This window comes from Neoarius graeffei, chromosome 10 (genome assembly GCF_027579695.1).
Source record: "Neoarius graeffei isolate fNeoGra1 chromosome 10, fNeoGra1.pri, whole genome shotgun sequence".
NCBI classification, from domain to species: Eukaryota; Metazoa; Chordata; class Actinopteri; order Siluriformes; family Ariidae; genus Neoarius; species Neoarius graeffei.
Window position 1 is genome coordinate 33,199,884 of NC_083578.1, and position 19,076 is coordinate 33,218,959.

The window sequence follows — 19,076 nt, forward strand, 5'->3', positions numbered from 1 at the left end:
TGACAGTATGAAGAGTGCGTACATTAAATGTAGACACTATGCTGGTCTTTCTGAATTTCAGAAGGTTGTGGTTTGGATCTCTATCAGATTTTTCGAACTCCACTGGACATGCCTTTACAGTGGAAGAACACACTCCTTGTTGAACTGTGCGAAGGGTGATGTGGGATGAACATCTTGGGATTGATAAAGTCATGTGAATCTTTCGATGGCTAAAGGTACCGACTGTGCCAGCCAACTTTTACTCGACATTGCTAAATACAATGTCGAGTAAAAGTGAGCCACACCTAACCGATCGAGTAGTTCATCAGTGCAAGGCATTGGATATGCATCAAATTTAGATAATGCATTGACTTTTGTATAGTCCACACAGAACTGGACCGACCCATTGGTTTTGGGAACCAAGACCACTGGGCTGTTCCAGTCACTCTGCAAATTCTCAGTTGCTCCCATTTTAAGCAGAGCTTGGACTTTGTCCCAAACCACATTTTTCTTGTGCTCAGGCAGCCAATACAGGTGGCTGTGCACCCCCCCCCCCCCCCCCCCCTTGGGGAGTCTTGATGTGGTGTTCTGTGAGGTCAGTGCAACCAGGGAGGGGCAAGAACACATCACAGAATTCCTCCTGCAAACTATTCACCTGTGCTCTCAGGGATGGTGAGAGATGGTCTCCACATGGGACTTTTTAGACTTACTCGTACCTCTGGTTCCAGCTCTGCCCTCTCCAGAACTACCATCGCCAGAGCCACAGGAACCGCCATGCTTCATGGTTTCAAAAGAGAGGTGATAAACTTGACGAGTCACCCCATCAGGCCATTTGATGTCATAGTCGACCTCCCCAATTCACCGTGTGACCTCAAAAGGCCCTTGTCACTTGGTGAGCAATTTTGAACTTGAGGTGGGCAGTAAAATGAGGACTTTATCTTCCAGTGCAAATTCCCTTAGCTGTGCTCCTCTGTTGTCCAGGCAAGCTTGACGGTCTTGGGCCTGTAGCAAATTCTCCTGGGTTATGTGACTCATTGTGTGGAGTTTTGTGCTCAGGTCAAAAACATATTGAATTTCATTTTTACTTGGAGAAGGCCCCTCCTCCCAATTTTTCTAATTATGTCTAAGACACCATGGGGCTTGTGCCCATACAGCAATTCAAACAGGGAAAACCTGATGGAGGCTTGTGAGACCTCACACACCGCAAACAACAGAGGGTCTAGCCACCAGTCCCAGTTTTTAGTGTCCCCGGGAATGGACTTGCGAATTATGTTCTTAAGTGTTTGGTTAAATCGTTCAACCAGCCTGTCCATTTGTGGATGAACCCTCATACAAATTGATTTAAACCCCAATAATTCATATAATTTGTGCAGTGTGCATGACATAAAAGTAGTGCCTTGATCAGTCAGGATTTCTTTCAGAATCCCGACTTGGGAGATAATGAAGAAGAGTGCTTCCACAACACTACATGCTGAGATATTGTGGAAAGGCACTGATCCAGGTACTGCAATGCATAATCCACTATGACTAATCCAAAGTGATACCTGCATGTAAATTGATCTCATAGCCTGATAAGAGCCATGCCAATTCTTTCAAAGAGGATCTCAGTCAGTGGCAATGGGTGCAATGGTGCATTTGGTGTGGCCACTGGATTTACCAGCTTACATTCATGATATGCCGGCCACCACCTGTGGACATCAGTGCAAATCCCTGGCCAATATAAATGGGCCATGAGATGATTTAGTGTTTTATCCTGCCCCAAATGCCCAGCCATTGGATTATGATGAGCCACATGGAATAAAAGTTCCCTGCAGCTCTTTGGGACCAACAACTGTATCATCTTTTCTTTACTCTGAGTGTCCTGTATTACTCAATATAGCCTATCCTTAATAATACAGAAGTACATGAAGGAAAGTGTAATGTTAGGATGGAGGATTTGGCCATCAATTACTTTCACTTGGTCAAAAACGTGACATGCCTGCTCCAGTGGGAAGTCCCCTAAGGGATTCCCCAGAGAGAAAGAAGGGCTCTTCCCCCTCTCTGTGTCATCATGATGTGGAGCTGATGCAGAAGGCCCTGGGACTGCCTCCCCAGCCAACGTTGCAGTGGTGTTCCCCCATGATGTGCTACTGCAGGACCCACCCACTACTCACTACTATCTGTTTCATTAAAGTTTTAATCCCCAGCCAATCGGTTCCCAGGATCAGCAGGTGCGTGAGGCTTGAACTAACCACTGCCTCCACATTATGCTTTTCTCTCCAGAAATGAATAGTGATGGGCATTAGTAGATATTTGTTTATATAACCGTGCACACACTTAACCTTCACCAAACGTGCATTTCCCAGTGCCCTGCACTGAATCAGACTTTGATGTTTGGAGGTCTGATTACAACTCGAATCCACTAAAGCCTGATTTGTACCCCCTTGAATACTCACAACTACCTTGTATGCCCCTGCTCGATTAGGGGAAGCCTGTAGTGCACTGGAGATGCGAATCAGTAGCCACGCCTCCTTACGGAAGTGCTGATTCCCCGCCTTCCCTCTGCACCTACAGACCTGCCCAGTCTCGATCTCAGTTCTATTGGGCATGGATGAGTTCACCCATGGAGAGAGAGAGGGGGTTAATGGTGGCATAGACACAGAAGGAAAAGGGAGAGCAGAAACACATGCATAGACACACATCCAGGGAGTGAGTTTTGGGAGAATTGGCCCCCGTTTCTGTGGGACTGGGGTAGGGGACGGGCAAGGAGAGGGAGGTGGAGAAGGAGAAAGTGAAACTGTGAGAGAGAGCAGAGACGTTGTAACAGAGCCTTCTCCTGGAAATGCCATCAGGTAGTCCTTGGCCAGCCAGACTGCCTCCTCCAGTGACGTTGTTCGGTGACACCGGATCCATGCTGATGTCTCGCTCGGCAGCTGGGCGACAAACTGCTCCAGTGTTACTTGCTCAATGATGGACTTGACGTCATGCTCGCCAGCCAGTAGTCACTGTTGGCAGGTGTCTTGGAGCTGTTGCAAGAGTGCAAATGGCCAGCTCACGTTAACATACGCCAAAGAGTGAAAGTGCTGGCACTGCTCTTTTGGTCCACAACTGACCCGCTGTATGATGGCTCGCTTCAGGTGGGGATACTCCAGCATGTTGGTGGCCAGGAACTACTGAGCCGTGAGTTGGGCTTCCCCTGACAGGAGCAGCATTAAGTGAGCCACCCATTGAGAGGATGATCACAAGCTTACCTTCGTGACATGCTCAAACAGCTCGAGGAAGGCGTTGGGGTCGACCACTGGAGCACCTGTGAACTGGATCATGCTCTGGATCACCTGCCGGTCTTCTGCTTGGGCTTCGAGCAGAGACTGGAAGTGCCACCCCGGTCTACTGACAGCACAACGAGGGTGTGCTGCTGGTGCTGGAGGTTGTTGGTGAGCGTTTGGAGGAGGTTTCTGACTGGTTCAGACTCCATGGCAGCATTCATTCCTCAGTCGCGGGTTTCAGCACCAGTGTAACAACTCTTGAACTTGTGGTAAAGAGAGGAACTGAAAGCAAGCTTCAGAACAGGTGTGTTATTTTTATTTTTGCAATTTTCAGTGATAACTACCATGTATACTTACACACAAACAAACAAACAAACACCACACACACACACACACACACACACACATGGGGTGATACAGCATGTGCGCGCACCCCCCCCCTCTCTCTCTCTCTCTCTCTCTCGTTCCTGGCTGTCTGAAAGACACAGAGACACAGGTTAATAGACAACCAGTAATTAGACACAGGTGTACCTCATTGCATGTTACCTATAACTTCAACCTGCCTGCTCACCATTCACAGCTGATGCTCGACCATTCCCCTGCTGCTACAGGACAACTTGATGTTGGGTGGAGGCACTCAAACCAATATTAATATCTTTCCAAAATAAACAGTCATGCTCATGCCAAATATAATGAATGTCAAAGCAACTGTCTCCTAACCATGATGACCCATGCACCTGGTTTAGTATTGCATGATTTTAGATATACACTATGCCTTCACAATTTATCATCTCATATGTCTGGCATTTATACCAGCCAAATTCCAAGGGAATTCAGTGAACTCTGAAGAAGGAGTTTGAAATAGATCATAAAACTTCAGTGAAAAATGCAGAAATTTGAAAATGGCTGACTTCCTGTTGGGTGGAGCTAATTGAAGACAAAGGGAAGTATATCTGAAATGGTGATGACAGTGTCTCCACCAAAATTCATGAATTTCAGATGACCATTCTAGCAACAACAACAACAATAAAATCGTTCAGAAATGTTAGGAGTCACTCTGGAATCCACTGGCCACACCTAAGGCAAATCCCCCCCCCAAAAAAAAAAAAAATTAAAAGTAAAACCAAAAACTTTTAAAAGCTTTCCAAACTTTGAGAAGTATGCCAAATTTCCTGAGTTTCAGAGCATTCCAAAGATATCATATATGCATATAAAACAAAGGGGGTGCTATGAAGTTGATGTGGCACACATGCTGAATTATGATATATCAAGAGGAGCTGTACAAAGACAAAATTATATTTGAAGTTTAAATAGTTTGTCATTTTAAGCCATTCAAAACATCATGTGAAAATTTAAAAATCACACATTCCATCCAACATGTTTGACATTCTGTTGGATGCAGTCATGCATTGTATAAACAAGAAAACTCTGTTTTATATGATGAAAGCAATGACCAAACTAAATTTTGTGCCTATCTGACCAACTTCATCCCAACCATTGGCTGCACTATGGAGATCCTGGACCACACCCAATCAGTGTGTGTATATCTGTATGTCACCATCCTCACAGTTGAAGGTCAATAATCCAGGAAGCACTAGCTTCCCTGAATTCTCAGGTAATTATAGCACACCAGAGGGATATAGCACACCCAAACCGGAAACCAGAGCACCCGGAGGAAACCCACACTGACACGTGGAGAACATGCAAACTCCACACAGAAAGGCCCCTGTTGGCCACTGGGCTTGAACCCAGAACCTTCTTGCTGTGAGACAAGGGTGCTAACCACTACATCACTGTGCTGCCCAATACTGTGTGTATATATATATATATATATATATATATATATGTATATGTATGTATGTGTGTGTGTGTGTGTGTATATATATATATATATATATATATATATATATATATATATATATACACACACACACATATATATACACAACCCTGATTCCAAAAAAGTTGGGACAAAGTACAAATTGTAGATAAAAACGGAATGCAATAATTTACAAATCTCAAAAACTGATATTGTATTCACAATAGAACATAGACAACATATCAAATGTCGAAAGTGAGACATTTTGAAATTTCATGCCAAATATTGGCTCATTTGAAATTTCATGACAACAACACATCTCAAAAAAGTTGGGACAGGAGCAATAAGAGGCTGGAAAAGTTAAAGGTACAAAAAAGGAACAGCTGGAGGACCAAATTGCAACTCATTAGGTCAATTGGCAATAGGTCATTAACATGACTGGGTATAAAAAGAGCATCTTGGAGTGGCAGCGGCTCTCAGACGTAAAGATGGGAAGAGGATCACCAATCCCCCAATTCTGTGCTGACAAATAGTGGAGCAATATCAGAAAAGCGTTCGACAGTGTAAAATTGCAGAGTTTGAACATATCATCATCTACAGTGCATAATATCATCAAAAGATTCAGAGAATCTGGAAGAATCTCTGTGCGTAAGGGTCAAGGCCGGAAAACCATACTGGGTGCCCGTGATCTTCAGGCCCTTAGACGGCACTGCATCACATACAGGCATGCTTCTGTATTGGAAATCACAAAATGGGCTCAGGAATATTTCCAGAGAACATTATCTGTAAACACAATTCACCGTGCCATCCGCTATTGCCAGCTAAAACTCTATAGTTCAAAGAGGAAGCTGTATCTAAACATGATCCAGAAGCGCAGACGTCTTCTCTGGGCCAAGGCTCATTTAAAATGGACTGTGGCAAAGTGGAAAACTGTTCTGTGGTCAGACGAATCAAAATTTGAAGTTCTTTATGGAAATCAGGGACGCCGTGTCATTCGGATTAAAGAGGAGAAGGACGACCCAAGTTGTTATCAGCGCTCAGTTCAGAAGCCTGCATCTCTGATGGTATGGGGTTGCATTAGTGTGTGTGGCATGGGCAGCTTACACATCTGGAAAGACACCATCAATGCTAAAAGGTATATCCAGGTTCTAGAGCAACATATGCTCCCATTCAGACGACGTCTCTTTCAGGAAGACCTTGAATTTTCCAACATGACAGTGCCAAACCACATACTGCATCAATTACAGCATCATGGCTGCGTAGAAGAAGGGTCCGGGTACTGAAATGGCCAGCCTGCAGTCCAGATCTTTCACCCATAGAAAACATTTGGCGCATCATAAAACGGAAGATACAACAAAAAAGACCTAAGACAGTTGAGCAACTAGAATCCTACATTAGACAAGAATGGGTTAACATTCCTATCCCTAAACTTGAGCAACTTGTCTCCTCAGTCCCCAGACGTTTACAGACTGTTGTAAAGAGAAAAGGGGATGTCTCACAGTGGTAAACATGGCCTTGTCCCAACTTTTTTGAGATGTGTTGTTGTCATGAAATTTAAAATCACCTAATTTTTCTCTTTAAATGATACATTTTCTCAGTTTAAACATTTGACATGTCATCTATGTTCTATTCTGAATAAAATATGGAATTTTGAAACTTCCACATCATTGCATTGTTTTTATTTACAATTTGTACTTTGTCCCAACTTTTTTGGAATCGGGGTTGTGTATGTGTGTATATATATATATTAAATAATAATAATATAATAATATATAAATAATAATATAATATATAAAATATATAATATATCAAATATAATAATATATAATATATAATATTTTAATAATATTTTAATAATATTTATATAATATTTTAATATATATATATTAAAATATTTAATCGCAATTTAATGTCGTGACTGCCATAGTTAACTCGCGATTAATCGCAATTTAATCCCACATTTTTGTCACATGAAAAAACATTGTAATACTCTTATCAGCATAAAAAAGTGAATGGGCTTGCTTTGTACCAATGTTTTTTTTTTTTAATTGCAGAGCATAACACGTCTTGTCACAGCCACTGACATCCATAACTTCCATATTAGATGAGAAAACCAAGGGATGAAAAATAAAGTGCATATCACTGTGAAAATAAAAAAAATGTTTTATTTTACTCTTCATTAGTTTCTTTTGAAGAGAAGTATTTGCCATAAAAGAAGAAAAAAACAGATAACAAAAATAAAAACATTCATCATACGTTCAAAAATGTTCATCATAGTGTGGCACTGTATTATCTAATTCTCACTGCTTATAACTCTACACCTACCCGGTGGAGATGAGCTGGGAAACTGAAGACTGATGGAACAGTATTGAAAAGTATTTTTCCAGTCTCACCTGTGAAAGGTAATCCCATGTGATCTCGTTTGGACGGTAAACCTGTTGGTACAGTTAAATTCAGCACATGAATGAGGCATCTTTATTCTCCACTTGTCCCATCCAATATGGCGGCGAGGATGTTTATATGTCTATGCCTTTCTCCATCACTCACACATACTCTTATTGAAGCAGCGCGCAACAAGCCTCAACAGGAACTACGGGTGACTCGCAGGGCCAAATTAGAATTTGTGTTAACGGCACTATTTTTTTTAATCGCGTTAAACTGAGATCGTGTTAACGCGTTATTATCACGTTAACTTTGACAGCACTAATATATGTGTGTGTGTGTGTGTGTGTGTGTGTGTGTATATATATATATATATATATATATATATATATATATATATATATATATATATATATACACACACACACACACACACACACACACACACACATATATATATATATATATATATATATATATATATATATATATATATGTGTGTGTGTGTGTGTGTGTGTGTGTGTGTGTACACAGACACACACACACACACACACACACACACACACACACACACACACACACACACACACAGTGGTGCTTGAAAGTTTGTGAACCCTTTAAAATATTCTATATTTCTGCATTTTTTAAAAATTCGTCCGTCAATTTGACGAGGACCACCTAATGTCATCCATTATTTGGTTGTGTGGGTTGAGTCCACTCATGTGTCCTCAGGTGGCTGTACAGTCCTATTCTTGCACAGAACTGCTGGTTACAGTGTGGGCAGAGAAGTTGAGCAGTGTTCAGTGGAGGGTTTGCTGCACGTTCCTTCCTAGCATGCCTTTTCTGCTGGGCGACAGTTTTGCGTGACTCCTCATAGGCAACTGCACCTTCTCAGACTATGCATTGCCACTGTGGTCGGTCACTAGCAATTTGCTCCCATGAGTCAGTCTGTATGTCAAATGCTTTCAGAGATGCTTTCAGGGAGTCCTTGTATCGCTTTTTCTGGCCACCACGCAATCGTGTACCTTCTTCAAGCTCACCATAGAATAGCCTCTTGGGCAGTCAATGGTCTGGCATATGGACTAAATGTCCTGACCATCTGAGCTGGGACTATATTAGTATGGTGTAGATACTTGGCATGCCAGTGCAGATCAGTACCTCTGTGTCAGGTATTCTGCCTTGCCATTTGATGTTGAGAAGCTTCCTGAGACAGACTGTGTGGAAATGATTGAGTCTCTTGGCATGGCGTCGGTAGACTGTCCATGTTTCACATGCATACAGGAGTGTAGGAAGTACAATGGCTTTGTACACCTTTAGTTTTGTCTCAAGACGAATGCCTCTTCTGTTCCAGACACTGTCATGAAGTCTGCCAAATGTAGCACTCGCTTTTGCAATCCCGGCATTAACTTCCTCATCAATGTTAGCATTCTGGTTAAGGGTGCTACCAAGGTAGGTGAATCTGCTAACAACATTGAGATTTTTATTGTTTACAGTGACGACGGGCTCCACATAGGGTTTTTCTGGAGCTGGTAGGTAGAGCACTTCTGTTTTCTTTGTGCTGATTGTCAAGCCAAAGTTTCTGCATCCGTTCAAGAACTTAACACTGCACTGCATGTCAGATTCGGAGCTGGAGTTTAGTGCACAGTCGTCTGCAAACAAAAAGTCTCTGACAATATCTGTTTGCACTTTTTGTTTTGGCTTGTAGCCTTCTTAAGTTGAATACTTTTCCCTCCATTCTGTATCTGATGCCAATTCCAACATCCCCTTCACTGAAGGCATCTGTTAGCATCGCAGTAAACATGATGCTGAACAATGTGGGGGCTAATACACAGCCCTGCTTCACACTATTTGTGACAGGGAATGGATCAGACAATGCATCATTGTCCTGCACATGGGCCTGCATGCCATCATGGAATTGTTGTACCAGAGTGATGAACTTCTGGGGGCATCCATATTTTGCCATAATCTTCCAGAGACCTTCCCTGCACATGGAATCAAATGCTTTGGTCAGGTCAACATATGTAGAGAACAAGTCAGAGTTCTGCTCCTGACATTTTTCTTGCAGCTGTCTGGCAGCAAAGATCATGTCAATAGTTCCTCTGTCTTTCCTGAAGCCACATTGGCTCTCTGGAAGTAATCCTTGTTCAAGATGTACCAGTAGGCAATTAAGGAGAATCCTAGCAAGTATTTTACCTGCTACAGAGAGGAGAGATATGCCTCTATAGTTGTCACAGACTTGCCGGTTGCCTTTGTGCTTGTACAGGTGAATAATTGTTACATCTTTAAAGTCCTGAGGGATTGACTCTTGTTCCCATATGATGGCAAACAGTTGCTGAAGTTTGTCAATCACAGCTGTACCACCTTCCTTGTAGATTTCAGCAGAGATGGAATCTCGACCTGATGCTTTCCCACACAAGAGTTGACTTACAGCTTTTTGTGTCTCTGACAAGGTTGGAGGGTCTGCAAGTGCCTCGTTTATGGGCACTTGAGGAAGACAATCTATTGCTTCTTCGTTGATTGATGAGGGGCGATTTAGTACATTGTTAAAGTGTTCTGCCCATTGCTTCAGAATATCTTCCTTGTCTGTGATCAATGTATTTCCATCTGCAGTGAGCAGAGGGGACAGACCTATTGATGAGGGTCCGTAGATTTCTTTCAAGCCATCATAAAATTTCTTCAGATCGTGCTTATCTGCATAGCCCTGGATTTCCTCTGCTTTGTTATTCAGCCACGTGTCATGCATCTTTCGCAGCTTTCCCTGAACTGTATTTCATATAGTGGTATACGCATCTTTCTTGGATGTATCCTTGGTGTCAATGAGATGTGCTTTGTGTAGTCTATGTTTCTCATGTAACAGTTGTTGGATCTCATCACAGTTGTCATCAAACCAATCCTTGTGGTTTCTGCATGTTGGTCCCAAGGTTTCCAGAGCAGCCCTATGTATGACATCTCTAAGGTTTTCCCAGCTAGTTTCTATGTTTTGGTCATCCAGTGAGACAGACTTTAGGTTCTCTCTCAGCACATCCACAAATAGTTGATTTGTTTCAACATTCTTCAGTTTATTGGTATTCAGTCATCTTGGGGGTTTTGTCCCTTGCGGGCGCCTCTTAGGTTGGACACGGATGTTCAGCTTAGTGATTATGAGGTGATGATCAGTCCAACATTCAGCACCACACATAGACTTGGTAATCCGGACATCTTGTCTATCTCTCTTTCTGACAATGATATAATCGATCAAGTGCCAGTGCTTAGATCTTGGATGCATCCACGATGTTCTATTTCTGGTTGGAAGTTGGAAGATGGTGTCGGTTATAGTTAACTCATGTTTCGCACAAGTCTGGAGAAGTAAGAGACCACTGCTGTTACACTGACCTATTCCATGCTTGCCAATGACACCCTCCCAGGAAGTACTGTCAGCGCCTACTCTAGCATTGAAATCACCAAGTATAAGCTTATCAGCTTTTGGAACAGCAGTGATTACGGAGTGGAGATTCTCGTAAAACTCGTCTTTCACCGCATCTGGGTCAGTCATGGTTGGGGCATAGGCACTGACAGTGATGAGGTGCTTCTTTCCAGATAGCAGGGGGAGTTTCATTGTCATTAGCCTGTTATTTACACCTTTTGGGAGCCCTGCTAGCTTTCCTACCAATGAAGATTTCACAGCAAAGCCAACTCCTGCCTCACGATGCTCTTCACTCCCTCTTCCGCTCCAGAAGAAGGTGTAGCCACAGCCCCTTTCACAAAGCTCTCCTTCTCCTGCCAGCCGGGTCTCCCTGAGAGCTGCTATGTCAATACCATAATGAGCAAGTTCATTTCCAATGAGGGCTGTTCTTCTTTGGGGTCTGTCTGAGTTCTCTTTATCCTGTAGGGTACATACATTCAATGCACCAAGAATGAGCGGAACAATCCTTGTTTTCTTCTTCGTTGTGTTACGACTGCTAGGATAGGGTTCCCTCCAGCCGCAGTCTGCTGGTTGGGGAAGTATGGAGCAGGCAATTTTTAGGGCACCTTTTCAAGCCCCTTCCCCATTCCTCAGGGATGAGCAGTGCTATCCTGAAAAGGACTGCTCAGACACCCAGATGACTGCCGAATTCCACGTCTGCTCCAGTTCTGTGGAAAGCGACCATATACCGGTAGCCTGAGCCACCCGTGTGCAGGTCTGCTGCTATGGCTTCCAGTGCACCCACACCTGCCACTTCGCACTCACCCATCGCCATGGGTACTTGAGTAAACGTCAAAACAGTTGGATGACAAAGCGACTTGCCCAAGAGGAACTTGGTTTATAGTGTGGAGGAGTTGCATACATCGTCGACCACACTCTCTCATCCAAAACCATCTTGTTCCAGTAGCAAGACAGTGTCAAGACGGCTGGAGATGGAGTCGTATGCAGTGGATGACCATGATTCCCTTGTGTGTCTCATCATGTCCTAAGCACTCCACAGTGCATTGCTGAATCTTGCCTTCCTGTCCATTGAGTCTGCTTATGACTTCGTCTGCACGTTCTGCCAAGATCCAAACTTCACATGCTGGGACAGACATATCCCTGATTCACTGGGAGGTTTGCAACCAACCAGGCTACCCTCACCTGGTTTAGCCTGCCTGCCAAAGCGGTTATCCGGGGTGTGGCCGCTGCACATGCTACAGCTACTAGGAGCCACAAGTGAGATCTGAGTATCAGGTGGGAGCCAAAGCAGGATGAGCTACCCCAAGGGCTGATGTTGCTATGCTACAGGGCATGGCAGGCCCCCCATGCAGAGGTTCTGTCCCTCCCTGACATCCCATACACCCCAAAACATGAACTTTATTGTTTTTTAACCATTCTTTAGTAGAACGCCTTGTGTGCTTAGGGTCATTGTCTTGCTGCATGACCCGCCTTCTCTTGAGATTCAGTTCATGGACAGATGTCCTGACATTATCCTTTAGAATTTGCTGATATAATTCAGAATTCATTGTTCCATCAATAATGGCAAGCCGTCCTGGCCCAGATGCAGCAAAACAGGCCCAAACCATGATACTACCACCACCATGTTTCACAGATGGGATGAGCTTCTTATGCTGGAATGCAGTGTTTTCCTTTCTCCAAACATAACACTTCTCATTTAAACCAAAAAGTTATATTTTGGTCTCATCCATCCACAAAACATTTTTCCAATAGACTTCTGGCTTGTCCATGTGATCTTTAGCAAACTGCAGATTAGCAGCAGTGTTCTTTTTGGACAGCATTGGCTTTCTCCTTGCAACCCTGCCATGCACACCATTGTTGTTCTGTGTTCTCCTGATGGTGGACTCATGAACATGAGCCAATGTGAGAGAGGCCTTCAGTTGCTTAGAAGTTACTCTGGGATCCTTTGTGACCTCGCCAACTATTACACGCCTTGCTCTTGGAGTGATCTTTGTTGGTTGACCACTCCTGGGGAGGGTAACAATGGTCTTGAATTTCCTCCATTTGGACACAATCTGTCTGACTGTGGATTGGTGGAATCCAAACTCTTTAGAGATGGTTTTGTAACCTTTTCCAGCCTGATGAGCATCAACAACACTTTTTCTGAGGTCCTCAGAAATCTCCTTTGTTTGTGCCATGATACTCTTCCACAAACATGTGTGGTGAAGATCAGACTTTGATAGATCCTTGTTCTTTAAATAAAACAGGGTGCCCACTCACACCTGATTGTCATCCCATTGATTGAAAACACCTGACTCTAATTTCACCTTCAAATTAACTGCTATTCCTAGATGTTCACATACTTTTGCCACTCACAGATATGTAATATTGGATCATTTTCCTCAATAAATGAATGACCAAGTATAATATTTTTGTCTCATTTGTTTAACTGGGTTCTCTTTATCTACTTTTAGGGCTGGTGTGGAAATCTGATGATGTTTTAGGTCATACAGTTAGGTCCATAAATATTTGGACAGAGACAACATTTTTCTAATTTTGGTTCTGTACATTACCACAATGAATTTTGAACAACACAATTCAGATGTAGTTGAAGTTCAGACTTTCACCTTTAATTCAGTGTGTTGAACAAAATGATTGCATAAAAATGTGAGGAACTAAAGCATTTTTTAAACACAATCCCTTCATTTCAGGGGCTCAAAAATAATTGGACAAATTAAATAATTGTAAATAAAATGCTCATTTCTAATACTTGGTTGAAAACCCTTTGTTGGCAATGACTGCCTGAAGTCTTGAACTCATGGTCATCACCAGATGCTGTGTTTCCTCCTTTTTAATGCTCTGCCAGGCCTTTACTTCAGTGATTTTCAGTTGCTGTTTGTTTGTTGGCCTTTCTGTCTGAAGTTTAGTCTTTAACAAGTGAAATGCATGCTCAATTGGGTTGAGATCAGGTGACTGACTTGGCCATTCAAGAATATTCCACTTCTTTGCTTTAATAAACTCCTGGGTTGCTTTGGCTTTATGTTTTGGGTCATTGTCCATCTATATTATGAAACGCTGACCAATCAGTTTGGCTGCATTCGGCTGGATTTGAGCACACAGTATGTCTCTGAATACCTCAGAATTCATCTGGCTGCTTCTGTCCTGCATCACATCATCAATAAACACTAGTGACCCAGTGCCACTGGCAGCCATGCATGCCCAAGCCATCACACTGCCTCTGCCGTGTTTTACAGATGATGTGGTATGCTTTGGATCATGAGCTGTACCACGCCTTCGCCATACTTTTTTCTTTCCATCATTCTGGTAGAGGTTGATCTTGGTTTCATCTGTCCAAAGAATGTTCTTCCAGAACTGTGCTGGCTTTTGTAGATGTTTTTTAGCAAAGTCCAATCTAGCCTTTTTATTCTTGAGGCTTATGAGTGGCTTGCACTGTGCAGTGAACCCTCTGTATTTACTTTCATGCAGTCTTCTCTTTATGGTAGATTTGGATATTGATATGCCTACCTCCTGGAGAGTGTTGTTCACTTGGTTGGCTGTTGTGAAGGGGTTTCTCTTCACCATGGAAATTATTCTGCGATCATCCACCACTGTTGTTGTCTGTGGGCGTCCAGGTCTTTTTGCATTGATGAGTTCACCAGTGCTTTCTTTTTTTCTTTCTCAGGATGTACCAAACTGTAGATTTTGCCACTCCTAATATTGTAGCAATTTCTTGGATGGGTTTTTTTCTGTTTTCACAGCTTAAGGATGGCTTGTTTCACCTGCATGGACAGCTCCTTTGACCACATGTTTTCTTCACAGCAAAATCTTCCAAATGCAAGCACCACACCTCAAATCAACTCCAGGCCTTTTATCTGCTTAATTGAGAATGACATAATGAAGGAATTTCCCACACCTGTCCATGAAATAGCCTTTGAGTCAATTGTCCAATTACTTTTGGTCCCTTTAAAAACAGGGTGGCACATGTTAAGGAGCTGAAACTCCTAAACCCTTCATCCAATTTTAATGTGGATACCCTCAAATGAAAGCTGAAAGTATGGACTTTACCATATGATATCACACATGCAGTACCGTTGACCTGTAAATTGCTGCTATCTAATAATGGTGGACAAGATTTTACTGATTTTTGTAACAGATTTCAGACACAAAAACATATTTTTCTAACCAATTTTTTTATTTATTGGTGAACTTTGCAACCTATTTGAGCATATCACACACAGAAAACCTAGGATTTTATGATGCAATTTTTGTTAGACTAGCACTTTAATAAAACAGTTAGTAGTGGGTGGGTCCTGCAGTAGTACGTCACAGGGGAATCCCTGCAATGTTAGCTGGGGAGACTGTTCCAGGACCATCTGTGTCAGCTCTGCATCATGATGACATGGAGAGTGGGGACAGCTCTCCTCCCTCTCTGGGGAATCCCTTAAGGGATTTCCCATTGGAACAGACATGTGACAAGCCTCTGAGACATGCTTCTGACCAAGTGAAAGTAATTGATGGCCAAACCCTCCAAACCTAACACTGTGCTGTCCCTTTTGTATTTTTGTATTATAAAGAATAGGCTATATTGAGTGATGCAGGACACTCAAACTAAGGAAGAGACGACACACTTGTTAGTGCCAACGAGCTGTAGGGAACTTTTATTCCATGTGGCTCATCATAATCCTATGGCTGGGCACTTGGGTCAGGATAAAACACTAAATCGTCTCATGGCTTGTTTCTATTGGCCAGGGATTCATGCCAATGTCTGCAGGTGGTTTACAGCATGTTGCGGATGCCAGCTGGTATATCCAGTGGCCATATCAAAAGTGCCATTACACTCATTACTGTTAATTGAAATCCCCTTCAAAACAACTGGCATGGATCTCATCAAGCCATTAGCTCGATCTGCATGCACGCAATACCCAGAAGCATTGCCTCTTTGCAATATCTCAGCACACAGTGTTGCAGAGGCACTCTTCTGCATTATCTTCTGAGTTGGGATTCCAAAAGAAATCCTGACTGATTAAGGCACTACTTTTATGTCACACACACACACTCTGTGAATTGTATGGATTATTGGGGATTAAATCTATTCATACTAGTGTTTATCATCTGAAATGGACAGGCTGGTTTAACAATTTAATGAAACACTTAAAAACATGATCCATAAGTTCATTCACAGGGATGCTACAAACTGGGATAAGTGGCTAGACCCTCTGTTGTTTGCAGTGCATGAGGTACTGCAAGCCTCCACTGGGTTTTCCCCATTTGAATTGCTGTATGGGTGCAAGTCCAGTGGGATCTTAGACATCATTAGAGAAAATTGGGAGGAGGGGCCTTCTCAAAGCAAAAATGGAATTTAGCATGTTCTTGACCTGAGAGAAAAAAAAAACAGTGCAAAAAATCATGCACTGAGTCACATTCCTCAGGAGAATTTGCTATAGGCACAAGAATGTCAATCTTGCCTGCACAACAGAGGGACATGGCTAAGGGAATTTGCACCAGGAGATAAAGTCCACTTTTTACTTTCCACCTCAAGCCTGAAATTACTTGGCAAGTGGCAACGGCCCTTTGAGGTCACAAGGTGAGTTGGGGGAAGTCGACTATGAGGTCAAACATCCAGGCAGAGGTTATTTGCCACCTCAATATCCTGATACTGTGGAGAGGGAAGGTTCCTGTGGCTCTGGTGATGGTAGTTCTGGAGAGGGCAGAGCTGGGACCAGAGGTAAGTCCAAAAAGTGCAGCCCAATTCACCTCAGTCCCCTGTGGAGACCACCTTTCACCATCCCATAGAGCACAGATGATCAGATTGCAGGAGGAGTTCGCTGATGTGTTCTCACCCATCTTTGGTCAGACAAACCTCATAGGACACCACATCAAGACTCCCCCAGGGGTGGTGGTGTGCAGCCACTGTATCAGCTCCCTAAACACAATAAAAATGTGGTTCTGGACGAACTCCATGCTATGCTTAAGATGGGATTAATTGAGGAGTCGCACAGCAACTGGAACAGCCCAGTAGTCTTGGTTCCCAAGACCAATGGGACAGTCTGGTTCTGTGTAGACTATAGAAAAGTCAATGTGGTGTCTAAATTTGATGTATATCCAATGACTTGCATTGATGAACTGCCCCATTTGTTAGGCATGGCTCATTTTTATTTGACACTGGATTTAATAAAGGGATATTGGCAGATCCCCTTGACTCCATTATTCCATGAGAAAATGGCCTTTTCCACTCCATTTGGTTTACACCAATTTGTCACCCTTCCTTTTGGGTTGTTTGGGGCCCCAGAGATGTTTCAGCCTCTCAGGGATTGAATTCTCCATCCTCACAATGCATATGCCATGGCTTATTTAGACAACATACTGTATGATCTTCACCCTTTGGCAACTTCAACAAAAAGCCAGAGAACAGCAGAGACCACTCTTCATGGCATTTTATGACCTGACCAAAGCTTTTGATTTGGTTGACAGAAAAGTGCTGTGGGGGTGCTTAAGAAAAACTGATTGCCACAATCCGGGTTCTCCATGAGAACATGAGAGCTACAGTTCTTTGTGAAGGAGGAGAGACTGAAGCATTCTCCATTGGTGTGGGAGTGAAGCAGGGATGTGTGATTGCACCAACTCTTTTCTCTCTTTTTATGGCTGCTATGCTGCAGCTGGCTGAAAAGGATATGCCCCCCAGAGTGGAAATTAGCTACAGATATGATGGAAAACTTCTCAACCTAAGATGATTGCGAGCTAAATCCAGGGTGCTGCAGACATCCACTGTCAAGCTGCAATATGCTGATGATGTTGCCATCTGTCTTAGCACTGTAGAGAAGCTGCAAGAAATTACAAATGCTTTATGCTTGGCTTATACTTGACTGGGTATGTCTCTTGGTGTCTCCAAAACAGATGTTCTCTATCAAAGCTCTTCTGCCACAACTGCTGCCTCTGCAGAAAACTGGCCAGTTATTCAAATCAACAGTGAAACCCTGCAAACTGTCAGCAAATTTAAGTATCTGGGAAGTCATGTATCCGTCAACGCCAACATTGATGATGAGATTGCTCATCGGATAAGCAGTGTTGCAATAGCATTTGGCAAACTCAAACAGTGAGTGTTCAATAATCGTGACATCACTTTGAACACCAAAATCCTGGTCTATAAAGGCATCATTGTCCCAACACTGCTGTATGGTGCAGAAACTTGGACTACCTACAAAAGACATATTAAACTCTTGGAGAGGTATCAACAGTGCTGCCTGAGAAGTATTCTCCGAGTGATGTGGCAAGAAAATGCACCAACATCAGTGTACTAGAGCAATGTCATGAAGCCACCATTATGAAGCACCGCCTCTGCTGGGTTGGACATCTGGTGCACATGAGTGACACCAGGCTCCCAAAGAAAGTTTTCTACTCTGAACTATTGGAGGGAGCTCGCAAGGTTGGTGCCTCCAAAAAACATTACAAGGATGAGCTGAAGTACATCCTCAAGAAGTGTGGCATAGATCCCAAGAACTGGGAAGCTCTTGCAGTGGACCACAAGAAGTGGCGAAGAGAGGTGCATGATGGAGTCCTCCACTTTGAGACTCAGCAAGTGGCCCAAGAAACTGCTGCAAAAGTTTATTGGGCAAAAAACAAAAAACGGTGGCAAATAAGACAGCTGACATCACAGGAGACCATGTGTGTCCAAAGTGTGGCCATGCTTGCCAAGCTTGCATTGGACTCCTCTCCCATCTGCAGACACATAAGAAGTAAAATCATCATGGCGCCTTACTCGAATCAAGTGGCAGTGACAATGATTATTATTATTGTAGCCCTGTGCTATATTTTGGGTTTAATTCATCTGATGGATTTAAAAATGTTAAAATGGTTAAAAATGTTTGAAATGCATTTTCCAAGCACTTGTAATAATCCTATGCCAAATGCTTTTGTTTTCTACAATTTTGTATTTTATTTCCTTTTCTAATATTTGACAAATTATTTTACTAATTTCTGATTGGTCAAGGACTCTGACCCCTGAACTGTTGCATAACGGGAAGTAGATAGCGTGAGAGAATTCAGTTCATCAGAGGATGGTGAAGGGGACAGTCAGCTCATTTGTCTCCTCTCGCTAGCATGTGTTTAGCCTAAACTTTCCCAGGCTATGGGGGAGATTCTGCAGCCAAGTGTTCGGCAAGAGCACTTTAGAAAGCAGTGGACTTTAGACATGTGCTTCGGGACACTTTCCTTTTTGTTTTGTGAGAAGTTTTAATCTCAGACTGTCATGAAAACTGCAAGTGACCAGCGT